This window comes from Cavia porcellus, unplaced genomic scaffold (assembly GCF_034190915.1).
Source record: "Cavia porcellus strain 051 isolate PalLab524CR breed Dunkin Hartley unplaced genomic scaffold, mCavPor4.1 scaffold_17, whole genome shotgun sequence".
Classification (NCBI taxonomy): Eukaryota; Metazoa; Chordata; class Mammalia; order Rodentia; family Caviidae; genus Cavia; species Cavia porcellus.
The window spans coordinates 61,621,726-61,642,534 of NW_026947500.1; the positions used below are offsets into that span (position 1 = coordinate 61,621,726).

Consider the following 20,809-nt stretch of genomic DNA (forward strand, 5'->3'; position numbering starts at 1 on the left):
TGAGAACTGAGTGCAATAAATTTTCCTCTCAGAACGGCTTTCATTGCATCCCACAGATTCCGGTAAGTTGTATCTGCATTTTCATTTTCTTTTAGGTATTGTTTAATTTCTTCTTTAATTTCTTCTGTGACCCACTGATTACTCAAGAGTGTGTTATTTAGTTTCCATGTGTTTGCGGAATTTTTGCAGTATCCTTTGTCATTAATTTCTAATTTCAGAGCGCTATGATCCGATAATATGCAAGGGATGATTTCAACTCTTTTGCATTTGCTTAAATATGTTCTGTGAGCTAATATATGGTCTATTTTAGAAAATGATCCATGTACTGCTGAGAAGAATGTGTATTCTGATGTTGTTGGGTGGAACATTCTGTATATGTCTATCAAACCCATTTGTTCACAGGTGTGATTCAGTTCTGTTATTTCTTTGCTCATTTTCTGTCTGGTTGATCTGTCCCTTGGTGTCAGTGGTGTATTAAGGTCTCCTGTTACAATTGTGTTACTGATAATTTGAGTTTTCATTTCTGTTAATAATTGTTTTATATAACTGGGTGCTCTGGAGTTTGGTGCGTATATATTTAAGATAGTTATCTCTTCCTCTTGGAGTTTTCCCCTTACGAGTATGTAGTGACCTTCTTTGTCCTTTATGGTCATACACATACATATATCTATAATTATTATTTTTGAACCAGAGATTGAACTCATGACCTCCCACTTGTTAGGTAGGCACTTATGCTGCTGAGCTAAATCCTCAGCTATTATTATTGTTATTATTAATATTTTCAATCAACCTGATTCTCATGGTCAAGTGCTGTGTGTTTCGGGGTGAGTTATACTGTTCACTCTCTCTTAGTGTGTTAATTCTCGATGTTACGGAGCTGTGTGTCGTGTTTCCCTGATAACTGAGTTGTTTTAATGATGCTTAGTGAGGGTTGACTCCCCTACAGGCAGTACCTCCCGTGTGCTTTGTTGGTGGCAATTGTAGGGTAAATTTCTAGAACTTTCAGTACTTCAACACACCCATGACCTCAGATAATGGGTAGGCTACATTCAATTTGTCTCCATGATATCTGCACTGTAGAGGCCATTTTTCATTACTTAACCCTTGACATCTGAGCAGCTGACCTTGCACTGAACGGAGATGCTGGTGGAGTTTGTGATCTGTGGAGTGCAATTTCAGCCAGATGTCCCTCATCTGTAAGGGAAACATTGCCTACTTCTGTGTGTTGTTTCTTACTCTTTTGAGTTTCTTTCCTCCTCCTCTACCATTAACCAGCTATGCAAAGTGTTAGCTTATGTCCATTATTTCATCAATGTATTTGCATTTCTTCCTGAAGGTAGCTACTGCTTGTTTCTGTTTTAAGAAGGGATTCCTGGAGGTGAATGTGTGTATAACCTTGGAACTCCAAGTGAGTCTCTTTTGTTCATGCACTCAGCAGCAGTTGAAGAATACAAGTCTTCAGCCCATGCTGCAAAGCTGGAGGCCAAATTTTCCCCTCTTCTTTCCATGGCCCAGGGAGAGAAGTTTCTGAGCAATGATTCCTCAGTGGAACAGGGATGATAATCATGTAGCTGTGAAGAGGAGAGCTTTATATTTCCAGGCATGTGCAAGCCACAGATGAAATCAGATTGCCATCTGTAATCAGGTCCTCATCCCTAAGAGCATGAATTATTTCCTTATAAGTACTGGGCTACTACATTGCTAATGTCCATTTTACCAAGTATCAATTTACATGGATACATAGATTATTTAGCTAATTGGATATTTGTGATATGATCCAATTTGTGAGCAGTAATATCTTGCTGGTAAATTTTTAAAAGCAAATGGTTCATATTTCTTTGAATAAGACATTTGTGGCAAAATTATTGGATGAAGAGTTTTGCTTATTCATGAATTTTGGTACCTGTTGAAAAATACTTGCTAGGAAAGCATCACACATTTATCAGCTCATCTAGAAATCCTGTAAGCCATTCACAAATTCTCCCCCTTTCTAGTCATTTACCTATTTTGCCTCTGCGGATTTACCCATTGTGGATATTTTTCATTATGTTTCCTTACTGTTTGTGGTCCATTGAGCATGGCTTTATTCTCATTTTACAACGTTTTCAAGCCTTATCCATGCTCTTCACATTTTGTCCAAAGTATCTGTTTACTTTAGCATCTTTCATTAAACTTAATTTTGCTGATACATTTTTGACATACATGACAATCATAATTATCTTAGGCAATTCGTGCACATATGTAGTATCTTTTTTAAACACCTCCCCACCATCCCTTCATTCCTTTTCCTCATCTTCCTTTATAAAACTTCTATTCCTTTTAAAAATTATTATTTTAAGCCCTATTCCCTCCTTTCCTTTTCCCTTCCCTTGCCCTTATTTCCCCCCCCCCCCATTTGAACATTATCTTCCTACTCCCCAGTGTCTTATATTCATTCTGGTCCTTATTTGCATGTTTGGTTTCTCACACAAGAGCACTTATGCAATATGCAGACATGAGCACTTGGGATGTCAGGTACCTCACTTACTTTGTCTTCCTCCAAAAAGATGATGTCGCCTAGCAGCAAGTTTCACTGGTATACACAGGGGCCAGGGATTAGGACTCTGCTCCCTCAGCTATAGGACACTGTTACAGTTGATATATTGTGTCAACTTGAGAAGTCTAGAAACTTAACCAAGTAATTCTGGAGCTCTACATCTTTGGGTACACGACTTGCTATTACTGCTGTAGGATATTTTCACTGTCTGAATTTGAGAAGGTCAGAACTTTAACTGTTTCAGAAGGGGGCTATGCTAATTTGCACACATCCTAAGCTTGTGCCAGAGGAGGGCAGGAGGTAGTGTGAGTGCTACACCATTCTGAGGGACAAAGCCTATTTAGATTGTATGTGAGGAGAAGAGGCTTGTTGGCCCCTTTTGACTCTTGCTGCTTTTGCTGTTTTGGTGTCTTCTACCACACTGAACTGTGGCCCCCGAGCCATGCCACTCTGCCTTGCAGCCAGCAGGTTTTGAACTGAAACCTCTAAAAAATGTGAGCAAAATTAACCTTTCTATCCTTGATTTTGAAGGCTGGATGTTTTGTCTCAGCAACAAGAGAAAAGTAACCAAGGCAGACACCTTTCCCCACGCTTTTTTCTTTTAGATTTTGTGGTCGTTTTCAATAGCAATGATCTGGAATATCTACGGACAACAAGATTAGGGACCATAGAGGCAGAGTAAAGTTAGAGAGTAGAAAAGGACCACCCCTTTTGCCCTGCTTCTGGCATTTTGAGAGAGGGATGCAGCAGTAAGTGGGAAGTCAGCATGTCCTCTGCCCTCCTGCAGATCCCAGAGAGGATAGAGAGGCACTAGCAGGAGTGGAACAGAGGAGGCTGTGCAAAGGCTGGGAGGCACTGACAGTGCACAGGCCTGGAAACAGCCTTGAGCTCTCATCTGAGGGCACCACAGCAGCTGGAAGAGCGACAGAGAGACAAGCAGGGTGAGGAGACCTGGGTGGGCGTGGAGGAACCTAGAAGATTGTTGGCTGAAGACTCTGGTCCAAGGCCTCACATCCAGAGGCCAAGATGAACCCCACAAGCAGCGCTAATGCACTGCAGACTCGGCAGGGTTACTGGGCACCAATCTGGACTCCAACATGAGCACTGCCACAGACTGAAGGCACCAGAGGAACTTTATTGTTTTTGTTATTCATATGTCTGTTTTGTTTTCCTTTCATGGTCTTTTATTTGGTTGTTTAGTATTTTTCTTTTATTGTTTGCTGATCTTTTCTGTGTTTTCTCAGTAATGTCTCTAGTTTTAAAAATCTATTCAGGCAAGTGAATGTTGTCTCTAATCTTGCTTGTTTGCTTTTTGTTTTCTCATGTGTCTTTCTTTCCTTTTCTCTTCGCCAGCTTCCCAAAGATTGGGTGATCATCCTTTGTTCTTCAGCCTTTCACTGTATTTCTCTTTATTTATCCCTCTTTTTCCCCACCTCTCTTAGATATCCAACACAGGGTAAAATCACTCTACTTATAGGAAATTACAGCATATAAATTTTTGGCTTATGTTGGATTTTGCCATGTAATGTAGATCTTGCTGCCATCATTAAAGAGACCAAATTAACAGGTCACACAGTTTTCCAGTTGCTACGTTTTGGTCAATGTTACAGTTATTGCTAACAGTACTACTTTAGACAGGGTTGTAATCTGTTGTAACCTATTGTTTTCCCTTGTATGACAACACTGTTATGATTTGGGGTCATAAGCATCACCAGAGCCTAATATCAAGGGATTGGGTGCTCGACCAAATAGATGGCAACATTGCACCCTCAATAAATTGAGAAGGATAGAATCTTGAAGCAGAGATAAAGGCCAACAGCCAGCCACACCTAAAAGCCAGCCCTCAGGAATAGCCATTTCTTTCTTTTTCTTCCCTTTTTTTATTTAAAGGGGAAAAAGAGTAGAGATAATACAGACAAAGAGTAGAGATAATACAAATATCAACAAAAAGCAGTAAGAAACCACTAGTTGATAATTACATATTGTCTTTTTAGAAAAAGTTGTTCAATTTAGCAAAGTAAAGCATACAAAATGGACATTCAAATTGCAACACTGCAAAGAGTTCTATTCAAATGTCCAACAAAAACTTAGTAATATGGTTATCAATCCTATACATTTAAACATATGTGAAGCTTATGCATTTAAACATATGTGAAACATATGTAAACATATGTGAATACTTTAGAGCATTTTCTTCTCCTTGCTTTTTTTGCAATAGAAATTATACATTTAGGTTTTTATTAATCCTACATTTCCTATTACTTTTTTACTAGAGACACCATGTGATATTCATAAATATAATTCTTTTTTTTCACTCATGAGGATAGCCTCAAATTGTCTCCATTTGCCTGTGAAGACCTCAAGCTCATCATCTTTTATACCTGAATAATATTCTATTGAATAATAATACCACATCATTTTCATCCATTCTGCAGTTGATGAGCATGTTAGTTGTTTCCAAGATTTATCTCTTACAAATTGTTCTGCTATGAACATAGAGGCATATATATTACTGTGATATGACCTATTCAAATTTTCTCAGAAAATACCCAGGAAGTGAATAGTTGGGTTAAATTGAACTTCCAATCTTCGTCTTCTGAGAATTCTCCATACTGATTTCCATAGTGGTTGCAACAGTCTACACTCCCACCAAGGGTGGAGCAATGATACTTTTTCCCCTACAGCCTCGTCAACATTTGTTATCAGTTGATTTCTTGGTGGCAGTTTTTCTTTCCAGAGTGAGATGAAATCTCAATGCTGTTTTAATTGGCATTTCTCGAATGATCAGTGATGGTGAACATTTCTTCATGTATTTATTTGCCATTTATACATCTTCATCTGAGAACTGTGTATTCATCTCAGATGCCCATTTTTGGAAAAGGTCTTTGAATTTGAGGGGCTTGATGTTTTTCAATTCTTTATCTGTTCTGGATTTCAGTCCGATGTTTGAGGTGTTGCTGGCTAAAACTCTTTCCCATTCTGTGGTTTTTCTTTTCACTCTGTTGGTTATTTCTTTTGAAGTGCAGAAACTTTTCAATAATATGAGATCCCAGTTGTTGATTTTTTGAAGGGTTTCTCAGGCAGTTTGCTGCAATTTTGGTATGAATTCTCTGCCTATGCCCATATCTCCAAGACATCTACCTCCCTTGTCTTCCAGTACATTTAGTATTTCCCTTTTAATATTTGCAGCTTTGATCTATTTAGACTTTAGTTTAGTGCATGGTCATAGGCATGGATCTAGTTTCAGTATTCAGCATGTGAAGAGCCAATTTTTCCAACACTATTTATTAAAGAGGCTATCCTTCTTTCAGTGAATATGGTTTGACCCTTTGTCAAATATCAAGGAGCTGATTGTCTTTGTAGCTATGTTTTCCTCTTCTAATCTTGTCCATTGATCCTCAGATCTATTTCTTTCCACTTCCATCCTGATTTTATCACTGTGGCTTTCTAGTATAGTTTCAAGTCAGGAATTGAGATGCCTCCTGCCTTGTCCTTGTTGCCCAGAATTGCCTTTTCTATTCTGGGTTTGTTCTGTCAGAATAGCTGTTTCCTATGGAGCCTGAATACTAGTGACAAAACTCCTACTCTAAGCACATTTTTAAAAAGCATACACAAAGAAACAAATTATGATTACTTAATAGAAGTGACAATACACACAAACCAAATGAAACACTAGACCAACCTCCAGGCCACCAAAGCAAGACAAGTCCAAAATACAAGCAGATGGAGGAAATCAGAAGCTACCTACTTGAATTTTCTGACATGTGAGGAATAGAAGTAAGCAAAGAAACAAACAAAATGGTAGAATTAAACTACATGGATAATTAGATCAGAAATCATCTCCCAGGTAAAAGAAGAGATGACAAAATAAAGGATCTCACCAAATGTAGAGTGGACACATATAACAAATACAATAGCTTACCAAAAATGGTTGAAATCATACATGCCAAATATTGGAAAGCAATTGAATCCATGAAACAGATTCAAAGAAATGTCCAGCAGATAACAAAAATTCCATTGAAAGTATATTCAGCCAAATGAACCAAATGAGACATAATGTCAGATCCTGGAGCCATGATTGTGACTAGCAATCACAAAAAGAAAGATTTCTTAAAAATAACAAGGGACAATAAGCAGCAGAATACAGAGACTCCCTGAGACAGACAACTCAGATGCCTGAATAGAACATTGTGAGGAGGTTCTGACAGAGGGAGATGGATCCTCAAGACCCAAAAAGAATCTAAAGGGAAAACAACTGGTCCAACATGTAGTCCGGGGGCTACCACTGGAGCAGCAAAGGATAGTGGCCAGGCAAAGAGTGCCCTTGCTAAGAACCCCAACACTCATTGCCGTGACGTGCTGAGCTGCTCAAACTCCTGAAGTATGGACAGAGCAGATTGAACTGCCGGTGCTGCGACTTGCTGGAACCAAGGAGAGTGGTGAGCCCAATGGAGAGTGAAGCCAGCGAGGGACCTGCATTACCTGCAGTGAGTGCTGGGAATAAGATCCTCCCATGGGAAAAGGTGACCAACTGGACAACATGTTGGAATCAGGGCAGGACAGACGGGAACAAGGAACAGCAGTGACTTCAGTCAGTTGTTCCCTCCCCAGAACAGATTGGTGGGAGCTGCTTGGCCTGTGTCATGTCTCTGGCTGGGAGCCAATAAGTCGTCCCACACCAATTCCATACATGCAACACACACTAATGCAGTGAAGGCCCTCGCAGGTTGACTGACCCAGAGGGGATTAGTCAGCATATGCTGCCCCTGCTTGCACCTGAGTGACCAGTAGCAAATTGGAGAGGGCAGAAAACTATAGCTTGCCTGCTCCCGAAGAACCATAACCAACAAGGAAAGGGAATGGGACCTCCACTATACACCTGTTTGGAAGAAACCAAAGGCATGACAAGAGAAAGAAACAAGAAAATGTCTCCAGCCCCTAACCCTGAGAACATTGATCTAGGAGAGGTAAATACAAAGGAGATTGAGGGCAGCAAACATGTAATATCAGACACAACATCAGCAGACATAAACAGATACCTTTGGGATTTGTGGATGAGCTCAAAAGTGAAGTATTTAATGAAGTAAAGCAAGATATAAATAGATTAATAAAAGAAATGCTAAACACTTCTCAAGAAGACACAGATGGAAGAATGGAGGAACACAAAAAAGCAGCGAAACATTTGACGAAAAATATAAAGATGTCCTAAAATACATGAAGCAGGTTTAAAGAAATTACCAAGAAATAAAAAACTCCACTGAAAGCTGGCAACACTGCTTGACAGAAACTAACGATAGACTATCAAAACTTGAAGACAGGCTGGAAATGTGTGGTCATGAAAGAAAAAAATCTCTTTAAAATAACTAGGAAATAGGCAGTGACAACACAAAGGCTAGAAGATGACAAGAGGATCTATAACTTAAGAAAAAAGAATGTTAATGGAGAAGCAGGGGTAAAAGCAAAGGACATACCAAGGCTATTCGCAGAAATAATTAAGGAAACTTCTGAAGCATAGAAAAAGGAAATGATATTCAGATGTATGAGGCATAGAGAAGTCCACGCACATGCAATCAAAACAGAGCTACACCCAGACGTATAATAATCAAGATACCAGAAATTCAATATAAGAACAAGTTACTAAAATCTGTCAAAGGGTAGAAATAAATCACCTATCAAGGAAAACCCAAAAATAACATGGCAGACTTCTTGACACAGACCATCAAATCAAAAGAGCTTGGAGTGAAGTATTCCAAGCCCCGAAAGAAAATACCCTCCAGCCCAGATGATGTGCCCTACAAAACTGTCTTTAGAAATTAATGGAGAAACAAGATGCTTCCAAGACAAAGAAGAACTGGGGGGAATCTGCAACCACCCATCTAACCCTACAGAGAATACTGAAGAACATTGTAGAGAGAGAAAAAAGCACCAGGATTTCAGGAACAGTGGCAGAGAGGCCTATTGAATGGAGCAGAAAGTAGAATGACGGAGAAATGCAGACAACTAATTGGCAGAGAAATAGTACAACAGAAATCAGGCAGAGAAGGTGGGCTAAAATCTCTAATATAGATGCTTAGATACACTAAAAAGAATAAAAGAACAAAAGAACCACAGGCAGAGTAGATCAGGAGGCAGCATCCACTGAGATGCTCTATATAGGAAATATAAACCTGAAAAAGGGCTACAGAGCAAAAATCAAATAATGAGAAAAAAATGCTCTATGTGACAGGGAACCAGGGAGTAAGTAATATGGGCAACTTGACTAGCACCTAAATAGGTTGGAAAGACAGGTGTTGTAGGTAAAGGAATACAACTTGAGCTCAAGTCCAGAAGGGAGAAGGTCCAGAACCACTGAGGTAAGTAGCAGGTTTAAAAACAGAGGGAGTTGGTGGGACCCAAATATGCACTGTGCACCCTGTGAGAGTGAAAGGGGAGGAATAATCTAAAAAAGAAAGGATAATTGCTAATAGTGTATCAGGATTTAAAACCCACATTACTCACACCACACTGTTTAGATAGATTGTATTCTGTCCCAGTTTTTCTACTAACACTAGATCTGAGGGCACAGACAGCTATCCCAAGAACAGCAGGATATGTTACGGTAATCATCCTTAATTCCCTGTTAACTTAAGTTGAAGCCGTGTATAACTTATACTTTTTTACCATGACTGATCTTAGTTGAATCTGATTTGTTAGACTGCTCTTTGGTAACAATGGATTGTATTCAAAATTCTTATTATTGATAGTATCAATTCTGAGAGTATAGGGAACAGCAATGAAGAAGGTAAGATCCACTACAATACCTATTTTTGTTTGATTATTATCTGCTTTTGAAATTTTCCACTGTGTACAATGTTTTGCTTTATTAATGTTGTTATGTACTGCTATAGTCAATTATACTGTGCCTGATGATACAAACAATTCTACTGAATATAACAAGAGACAAAACAGTTACCATTGTACAACACCTTGTACTGTGGTATTAGATGACTTTTTTGTTTCATGTGTTTATAGGAATATGTTTTGATTTTTGCTTTTTTTTTGTTTCCCCCTGTAATATAGAAAGGATAGAAATACATGTAGAGACTCATTCATGCATAGGACCTATAAACAATTTGTGAGACGTGATCTCATAATGCATGATGAAATGAAAACTACTTCAAAGAAAAAAGACGCTAAGGTACCCAGTGCTGATCCGGTAGCGTCATGTTGTGAAATCCAGAATAGTATTATTCTTTGTTCAGAGTGATTTCAGTCTGCTTTGGTTTGTTTAATCTTAACATACATGAAAATATGGATAACTGCATGTATGTTTAAGTGTATAGGTTGTTAACCATATTACTAAGGTTTGTTGAATAGTTGAACAGAACTGTTCGCACACTTGTTGTTTGAATGTCTACTTTGTATGCCTCATTTTTGTAACTTGAACAACTATTTGTAAGAGGACAATAAGTAATTATGAATTAGTGATTTGTTACTGTTTTTTCTTTGAATTATGTATTATTTCTACCCTTTTCTGTTTTTCTTATTGTTTCTTTAAATAAAATAAAATAATCAATTTTCCATGCAACAGGAATCCAGAAAAAAGTTAGCGACAGCTATTTGACGTGCAGAAAAACTTAACTTCATACCAAGACTGATGAAAAGAGAAAAAGAAGGTCACTACATATTTTTTAAGTCCACAATGCAAGAGGCAGAAATTATAGTCACAAATGTAAATGCAATAAATACCAGTTCACACAACTACATAAAACAAATAATAGCATAAATGTCAAAACAAGCTTCAGCATAATTGTAATGGGGAGACTCAGTATCCTAGTGTTGGAAACGGAAAGATAAACTAGGCAAAATGTCAAAAAAATATGAAAACTGGACCACACTTGTGAACAAATGAACATAGTAGATGTCTGCACAATGTCCCACCCCACAACATCAGAATACATATTCTTCCTACTAGTACACGGAACATCTTTTGAGAAATGAAAAGTAATTGAGAAGATGTATTCCAGAGATGGCATCAGTGGAGTCCTGAGAACCTTGCACACACCAGATTCACATTTCAATAAAGAAGCCTTGCAGAGACACACAATACTAGCCAATCTTCTTAACAGGACTTGTCAAATGATTTGGCTCTGAATGATGTGATTTGACTGTATTCTCTCTGTAGGTGGTTGTGGAAGAACTACCAGTATGTATTGGCCTTTTACTATGCCATTGAGGAGATCAATAAAGATCCTCACCTGCTTCCCAACCAGTCCTTGGGTTTCCAGCTCTACAATGCCATTAATAGTGACCACAGGACCTTGGAGAATGCACTAATGTGGTTTTCTGGAGGAGATGAGATTCTTCCTAACTACAGTTGCAAGATTCCAAAGAGGTCTGTGGCTGTAACTGCAGGCACTGCATCACCATTTTCTGCTCAGATTGGAACACTTTTGGAGCTCTACAGAACCCCACAGGTGAGGGCATCATTCACTGTGGTTGTGACTTTTTGAATCTCTTGCAATTCCATTTACTCACATCTGACCAACAGGAGATATAGCTGAGAAACCATCTCATGAATGTTTAAAACAGATCCCATGATGTCAGGATTGGCTGGAAGATAGTGAGTTCGTGACCCAGACCACCTACATTGCATCCCAGAGTGAGGGTCTGGAAGGTAGTGAATTTACACGCTGCACCCCTCTATTATATCTCCAATGGCAGGAACAGCTGGAAAACAGAGTTTGTGATTTGGGTCTCCTTCATTGTATCCCGCAGTGCATGCCAGCTGACAGTGAGTTCACATTCTGCCATCCATTGAATCACATACTGTGGGGCTGGCTGCAAGACTGAGTTTATGCTCTGAGCCTCATTCATTGTATCCATAGATGGCAGGGCCAACCAAAAGAGTGTGAATCCAACAGGAAGCCCAAGACTCAGGACAACACCCTGGCACACAGATGCATACACAACTCTGAGGGCGAAGTAATCAGCAAGTCCAGTAACATGGGAGTACCTGAAGCAGAAGTGCAGAGACAGCAGTGAAACTCTGGAGAACTCCATCAACAGAATACCAGTCCCAGCCCCTACATACAGTAACCATGATGGGCTCCACACCCAGCACATCTCAGGAACAACATGGATATTATCACAGCACTGTAATCACCAGAAGAAGGTAGGTTCTTGGGATAGCTGGAAAGAACAAGTTACATCTGGAGGACATCTCTGAGGAATAGATACCTTCTTTATTTTTGAAATGGACCCAAATGCTAGAGTTATATATCATGGGATGTTGGTGGGCATCAAAATAGGAGGCCAAATTAAAAAGAGAATGCAGAGAATGTCCAGCTGCAGAGATGAGGTGTGGCCCCACGTCCCCAGCCTACCCAGGACAGGCCTCAGGGAGATGGATGAAGCCGGCAGTCAAACACTGAAACTTTCTGAAATGATGACCACAGAAGTGAAAAAACAAATGGAAAATTCTCTAGTGAAATGATGTCTCAGGTACAAAAAGAAGTAATGCTTAAAATCATATACAATAGAGAAGGCACAAAAGAATAGATAAGCTTACAAAAAGATGGAAACAAAAATGTGTCAAACATAGGAGAGAAATGGAATCCATGAAACAGATCCAAACAGAGATTCAGGAAATTAAAACCTCCATTGAAAATATGTGCAACAGATGGAATGAAGGAAAGGATAGAATTTCAGATTTTGAAAAGCAGCTTATGTTCATGAAAAGAAAGCTATCTTAAAAATAGCCAGAGACCATGAGAAATCCACACAAGCGTTACAAGATGAAGCAAAGAAGAATAACACAAAATGAATTGGGGTCAATGAAAATGTGGGAGACAGCGCAAATTCCATGATAATCATAAATATAGGTGCATCTAATACAGCAGCATCCAACTATATAACACAGTTATTGGTAGACATGGTAAAGGAAATGAGCAATAACAGTTGTTACAGGACACGCCAATATCCATTGTCTGTTTGACAGATCAACTTGACATAAAATCAGCACTGAAATATCAGAACTGATCCAAGCCTGTGAACAAATAGATTCAAGTGGAAGAAGCTACATTTCTAGGTTATGTATGTGGAGAATTCTGGTGAGCCCAGTGAGGGCCAGAGAAGAAAACACACTCACAAGGCCAACCATCAGTGATCCTGAGGGATCCATGAGCCCTGTGTGAGCCTGTAAGAGAGACCACATGCCAAATCTCCACTGACATCAGGAGAACATTGGTAATCCACCACTCCATGCCTCTCCACCACTCCAGGAAACTCAGATCATATAGACCTGGTGCCTAGTCCAATCCAGGCTACTACTGAGGGACTGGCAGTCACTGGAGGAAACACCTGGGATGTGACAATGGACCACTTTGCAAGAACCTCGGAAAATGTCAAGATAAAGGTGCAAAATAGAGTATCAGACCTCCAGCCCACAAAGGACAAGTTCAGGAGACATGGACATTGTAGATATTAAAGTCATACACCTGAAATTTCTGTAGAGATGACTGAAGTGCAAAAGCAATTTAGTTCTTGTGTTGTTTGGTAATTTGTATATGCCTGTGTCTAATGTTCTGGACAGCTGTTTTGAAGGTAACAACAGACAGTATGGTAGCCATTGTTAATTTCCTATTATCTTGTTTTGAGGTCATATATGGTTTTCCTTGTTTGATTTTATTATGTCTAATACTATACACTGCTATTATGAAGATACCAAGATGTTTTATGGTAGCCATTCTTGATTTCCTGTTGTCTTGTTTTGAGGTCCTCTATTGCTTTAATTGTTTTTTTGTTTGTATTTTGTATTTTTTGTTGTATTTTGTTTGGTTTTGTCCTCTTTAACATATTCAGGTTTATTAAAACTAGTCATACAGAAAAATAATATCAGAGTCTCAATGATATCAAGGAGCGAAAGATTGTCAGATGTGGGGGAAGTATTGTCATGGCATGTCAGCTCTATTTTGTACACCACAGAGGGCCACTACACTTCCACAGATTCCAAGACTGGCACAGTTCTATAGATCCCAACTGCATTGTGGTTAACCCACGGCCTGTGCTCAGAACTGCCTTGCTCACCTGAATCCAAGCAGACCACCTCCTAGAACCCCTTGAGGTTTTTCTGTGGAGAACTCTACACCACGACTTCTTCCTTTGTGACCTATTTAATTTAGTTACCAATGAGGAATCATTATTGTCCCCCAGATCAAAGCAGCTTAGGAGAATTCTGTTTTATAAGAATAATTGCCTGAAAACAAGACAGGGTAATTGATTGCTTGCTTTGAAAAACCTCAGATTGCTGTAATAAATTGAGTGCAAATCCAAGAAAGCCACACTGTAAGTCTTACTTGGTTACTGTGCTTATTGAAAACGGTTCTTACTGAGGGTTGACACTGCTTGATAGGAGTGTGAAATACACACCATTATTTGGGTGATGGGTTTTCCATTCTCACCTTTATCCATTCCCACTTCAGGTGATAAACTCAAGAGTAGGGCTCATAACATCTTTTCATGCTTTCTTACTTTGTTCAGGGAGTAACCTCTCTTGTCCTAGAGACAATGGTGTCAGGATGTGTGCTCTTGAGGTTCTGTGTGCCCAGAATGAGAGAACTCGACAATCTCCATAGTAGCCTTCCAGTCTTCTGACATTGTATTCAGTAGCCTTTGGATACACAGAAGTGTCTTGCTACCTTCCCAGCAGAATCAACATCAAAACTCCTAAACTCAACCTCAGTTTTCTTTCTTTCCTTAGATCACATATGGTCCTTTTGACCCCAGCCTCAGGGACAAACACCAGTATCCATCTCTCTACCAGATGGCCCCCGGGGACAGCACTCTGTTCCATGCAATGATCGCATTATTGCTGCATTTTGGCTGGACGTGGGTGGCCGTCTTTATATCTGATGATGTGAAAGGGGAGCAGTTCATGAGGGACCTGGAAGCAGAGATGCTAAAGAAAGGTATCTGTGTGGCCTTGACAGAAAAGCTTCCTGCCATTACCACAATGTTTGGATCAAGTCACACCACTTTTATGACTAGGATCAGAGTTTCATCTGCCAATGTGCACATCCTGTATGGGGAAGTCAGGAGCCTCATCACTGTGGACATCGCAGCTGAATTCTTTTTGACCACAGGAAAGGTGTGGATCATGACTGCAAAGTGGGACATGGTTGTGTATGAGACGGACCACATGCTGCACTCTTTCCATGGAAGCTTCTCATTGTCACCTCATAAGAGGGAAATTCCTGGCTTCAAGCACTTTCTCAAGACAGCCAACCCTTCTCAATACCCACAAGATTTTTACTTCAGTATATTGTGGATTGCCTTTTTAAATTGTTCGCCTCCTGGGTCCTTGTGTGGGAAGATAGGAGTCTGCCTACCAAATATTTCCTTAGAGACTCTGCCTGGAAACTTTGACTTAATGACCGTATCGGACTCAAGCTATTTCATCTATAATGCTGTGCATGTGTTGGCCCGTGTGCTGCATACAGTGATCTTGGAGAAAATGGAAATGAGATCTCCAGAAGATGAGAACCAGCCTGAGATACTTCCTTGGCAGGTAAATCTCCAGACTGGAGGCGTGTATTGAGCACTTGTGGTTCTCCACAAGTATTTTATTGAGGTGCAACATCATGATTATGTTTTTATCTTAAGATCAGACGAATCAGGCACAAATGAACAAGAGATCTTCACATTGGTGTTTTGTAATTGTTAACCCTTTGGGAAGATTACTGGGGATAGAAGTGACTGTTCTGATCTATTTAATGAGAAACTGAGTCAGAAACCTATTTTTGGTTAATTATGTAGCAGTACTAAGAAAACAATGCAAAACAATCTCCCTTCAATAAACCAAAAGAAAAAAATCATCACACTGGATTCAGGGTATCAAACTCATGAGCTAGCATTTGCTAAGCAGGCACTTAGGCTTTTGAGCAAAACCCCTGTCCCTCATATATGCTTTTATTTGTGACAAGTACTCCACTTCTTTCTGCAGAAGAGACTAGTTATATTCAGTACAGATCCTTAAATGGTGACTAACTTCAAATCCTACCCTCCAAAGAACTGGTCTTTATTGTAATGAAACCTCAACATAAGGAGATAGAAAAGGTAATGCTTGGAAGCCCCTTTGGACCCTCCACTTTTATCATAAATGGATTCATCTCTGAATCATTCCTCTCTCTAGCTTCATCCATTGCTGAAGAAAATCCAGTTCATAAACAGTGGTGGACATCAGATGTCCTTCAACGAGAAAAGACACCGTATGGCATGGTATGACATCCAGAACAATGTGAACTTCCCTGCTGGTCTTAGGTTGCTGATTAAAGTAGGAGAGTTTGTCTCCAAGAGTCCTCACGACCAAGCCTTAGTCATCAATGCAGAGATGGTAGAGTGGCCTATTGGATTCACGGAGGTATGATTCATTTCAACACTGGACACATGCAGGGGAAGCCAAAGGTAGTCCTGAGATGCAACTCAGTGTGGGGCCTTTCACTCAGCACTAAATTCACCTTCTGCTCAATGAGTTTGTACTGTATAAAGTTGCTATTATACATTTTGATCTAACACTTGCAAAGAGCAAGTGTATAATGAGCATTCAAAAAATCCTGGGTGAATATATTCATGCTGCAAGAATAAATTTGAGAATTTATAAAATGCAAGTGAGAAATGCAATGTACAGTTTTCATATGTGTCTGTCCATATGTTCATTATTTATATATAGTCAGTAGTCACAATGCATTTTTCACGAGAATGACAGTAGATTCTGGTGTAATGACCATCTTAGAAGTATCTTTCTCATTCCTCAGTCCTTTTGGATACCATGTAGTTTTCAGCCTTTGTTCTACTTACCATGGGAAAACACCAACCACGACTGCATGTCATTTTTCCACAGATTTCTCACACAGTTTTGCAGCTAAGTTATATTACAATTATGCTTTGCATTCATAGTACGTTCTTAATTTCTGGAGTTCTGTGTCACAACTGGCCTCAGAATGGCATAGGTGAATGTACAGCCCTGCGTGGTCTCATAGTTTCTCTGTTTGTATCCATGCATGTATATGAGAGGAGAGAGAGAGAGACAGAGAGACACACACACAGAGGAAGAGAGACAGACAGAGAGAGAGAGAGAGAGAGAGAGAGAGAGAGAGAGAGAGAGAGAGAATAGTTGAAGAGAGGGTGGTGGATGGAGAACAAGACATACTGGAGTCCAATAATGCATTTCAAAGAGAACCAAATTGCCTTAGTAACCACCCTTGAGGCCTTACCTTATAAAGTTCCCAGCACGCTCAATAGAGCCACTTTGGGAACAAAGCCCTTAAAATACCAACACTTGGGAGTCACTGCTCATATTTAAATCAAATCCCCAAAAGAGTGCCATTGCATGATGAAAACTTTCCAGGCATGCGAGGTCACAAAGCAACATGGAACATGACCATGAAAAGCTTTTGGATGACTACAATGTATAAAAACACGGATAACTCAGGAGATGTTACTATGAGTAAAATGAAAGTGATCAGGCCTGTGGTAACCCTTGGCAGCTAGGTGAGAAAGAAAGGTGACTCCCACCCATGGTAATCGGGAATGAGATAGCAGGAAGTATCAGTGAGGTGAGGGTTATGTGCATGCATGGTGATGCAGAGCTGACCCAGGTTGCAATTCTTGTGAGGAGAGGATGATATCTGGTTAAAGCTGCTGAAAATGTGCAAAATTCTGACCAATGATTTCATTTTCCTCTAGACTCCTAAGTCTGTATGTAGCCAGAGCTGTGCTCCAGGGTTCAGGCAAATTCCCCGGGAAGGAAGACCTCTCTGCTGTTTTCACTGTGTTTTGTGCCCAGAGAGACACATTTCCAACAGGACAGGTAGGAAATGCAGAAGTGCTGTTTGCTAAGTGCTTCTCATTTGGGCTTCTGAAGAGAAAGAAACTCAGTGTGGGCAGCATGCTCACAGTACACTGTCACCCTCCATTTATGTGTTCCAGGCTTCTCCAGAGAACCCTGCAAACACCATCAGTATCATTTAGTGTTTCAGGTCTTCACTCACAGTGCTCATTTTATCAGGAGCAACTGTGACACTGAGTTTATTACTTATTTTTTCAAATCTATTATATTTCAAAGAGAAATAATAAAAAAGAGAACAAAATTTCAAAAACATTAAGCAGGTGGCAGCAATGGTACATACACTGTGTGTTGGCATCCACAAAACATTCACCCAGAGCACAATACACCTGCATTCAATTGTGTGACACTGATTTGAAAGTTACCTTTCATTCTTAATATCCAGTGGTGATCAAATCTCAGGTCTCCTACACAGCCATGTTCACAGCCATGGGTGAAATATCAGATGTGTGATCATCCAAACAGTGCAGGGTGTGTCATCATCAGAGCTAAGATGAGCACCTTGAAAATTTAGAAGCAAAGATTTTCCATATCCAGATGATGAACCCAGTGCAAATGCCCAAGAAATGTCATGGACATATCTCTAACAGTTTGTACCCAATTTCTGAATCATTAAGTACACAATAGCAATACAATACCCTGAAATTTTTAGCACAATGTTATATGGTAAAGGAACTTGTTATTATATTAGACATAATATTTTTGTAAAACATGAACCCCAGTGGCTGGGGATTTAACTCAGTCACATAAGCATCTGCCTTGCAAGCACGTGATCGTGAGTTCGATCCCTGGTACCGATTAAAAACAAAAACAAACAAACCATGAACCTTTCCACTAAGAAGGGCTTTAATACATGTACATTTAAGCAATTATATATCAAACCACACTGAATTATTTTCAAACCAAAATGTTGAGGTATAATGAAGAGCCTCTCTATTCTTCATAATATAAAAATTTGTATTGTAATAACTTAATTATCATTAGTACCATATATTTCATATTTTATTGTCATCACTTGGCAGACAGTTATCTTCAGGCATGTCAGGATAAAAAATAATAACTTTCTTTTTAAAAAAAATTTTATTTAAGGAGAAAAAAAGCAGAGAAAGGGTACAAGTTATACAGATTTACAGAAAAAAATAAACAGTAGGAAATCACTAGTTAATGGACTACATATTGTCATCTTAGAAATAATTGTTTAAGTCACAAAATTAAAGCTTGTAAAGTGGACATTCCAATAGTGAGACTGCAAACAGTTCTGTTCAATGATCCAACAAAACTCAGTGATATTATCTATCTTATACACTTAAATGTACATGCAGTTATATCATTTATAGCACTTTCTTTTCCTCTCTTTTGTACAATGACAATTACACATTTTGGGTTTTGTTGCTCCCACAGTTCTTATTACTTTTTTGGAAGGGAGTAGAACCAAATGTGACATAACAGAACAGAGTCAATCAAATCAAAAGGGTGGACCTAATAGATAATGCAAAAGCATAATACAAGGTGATCAACAATGGTTACCATAATGCCTCCCGCTATCTCTAATAGAATTGCCTATATCATCAGTTATAATAAAATTGAACAAAACAGTGAAGAACAAAACTGACAAAACCAAAACATTGGAGACATTATAGGTCTTCAAAAGTAGATAATAGTCAGTGAGAATGGGCGTCATAATGAATCTCACTATCTTCACAGCTGTTGCCTAAACTTTCGAACCTGGTATCAAGCAAACAGAATAGGGGGACATCAGTCAAAAACAAGATGGTGAGAGTAATACAGGGCTTTAAATCAAGATACTGGAAAGTCAAAGTGGGTTACTATAATATATCCTGCTATTTTTTATTTATTTTTCCCTTAATTAAAAGGATAAAAATAAAAAAGTAAATAATGAAGTGGAGATTGAGATAAAAGAGGGCATAACAGCAAAACAGTGCAGATCAAAACATAACCATTTAAGCAGAATAGTGTTTCACCACAAGATAATCCTGACACAAAAGTAGTTACCATATTGTCTCTTTCCTTGAAATCTTTGAGTATAACTTCGTATACTGTGGCATCAAATATATCAAAACAATGTGAAACCATTTAAGAGAATGACAGCATTACAGGGTATTTAGAATCAACTAACAGAAAATGAACAATGGTTTCTGTATAATCTCCTTGTCTATAAAAGTTTTTGCTTATACTATCATACATAATAAAATCCAATAAGATACAACCTGTTTAGACCAATGGAGACAGAAGAACAAAAGCTTGATGAGACTTCAAAACAAGATGATACTAAATCAGTATTACCTATTAAGACGTCATTTTCTCCAAAATAGCTGTTCCTATCATCCAATCTTCTCTGCCTCATTTTTGTTGAGCTCTTTTTCTGTCATTAGTTGTCAGTTTGTCTTCTTCATTTTGTTTTCTGCTCCATTCATTGTGGCTTCTCTGCCACTATTTCTGGATTCTTTGTATTTTTCTTTTTTAAAATATCCTGCAGTATTCTCTGTAGAGTTGAACTGGTGGTTGCATATTCCCCTAGTTTCTCTTTGTCCTGGAAGCACCTTGTTTTTCCATCAATTTCCAGGGATAGTTGTGCAGGATATATCAATCTTGGCTGGAGATTATTATCTTTCAAAGCTTGAATTATTTGCCCCCATGCTCTTTGTGATTTGATGGTTTGTACAGAGAAATCTGCTGTAATTCTGATGGGTGTTCCCTTGCAAGTAGTCTGTTTCTTGTCTCTGACAGCTTTTAATATTCTGTTCTTGTATTGAATTTCTGGAATTTTTATTATTATATGTCTGGGTGTTGCTCTGTTTGGGTTGTAGGTGGCTGGGGTCCTGTATGCTTCATACAAGTGAGTATCTTTGCCTTTTGCTAAATTAGGAAAATTCTCCTGGATTATTTCTGTGAGTAGCTTTTGTAGTTCATTTGTTTGTGTCTCTACTTCTTCTTTTATGTTCTTAATTCTTAAGTTATGGATCCTCTTATCATCTTCTAGTCTTTGTATTATTGCTGTTAGTTTCTTTGTTATTTTAAAGAAGTTTTTCATTTCATTCTCCCATATTACAAATCTGCCCTCTGTCCTTAGTTTCTTTCAAGCTGTTATGCCAGTTTTTGATAGAGTTTTTAGTTTCCTGGTAGTCTCTTTGAACCTGCTTCACGTATTCTATGCTTTCTCTATTTTCTCCATCAAACAATTCTCCCCTCTTTTTCTGTTCTTCCATTCCACCATCTGTTTTTTCTTGGGTGGTGCTTAACATTTCTCTAACTATTCTGCTTATTTCTAGCTTCAGGTCATTAATAACTTCATTCCTGAACTCATCTATGAGGCTCTTTAGATGGTGCTTTATGTCTATTGATGCAGTGACCGCTATTGTCTGTTTCTC

At 38.9% G+C, this 20,809-nt stretch overlaps 1 pseudogene; it reads left to right on the forward strand.

Moving 5' to 3' along the window:
* Nucleotides 1-20,809, forward strand: part of LOC100715640 (vomeronasal type-2 receptor 116-like) — a 60,550-nt pseudogene that overhangs the window by 36,901 nt on the left and 2,840 nt on the right.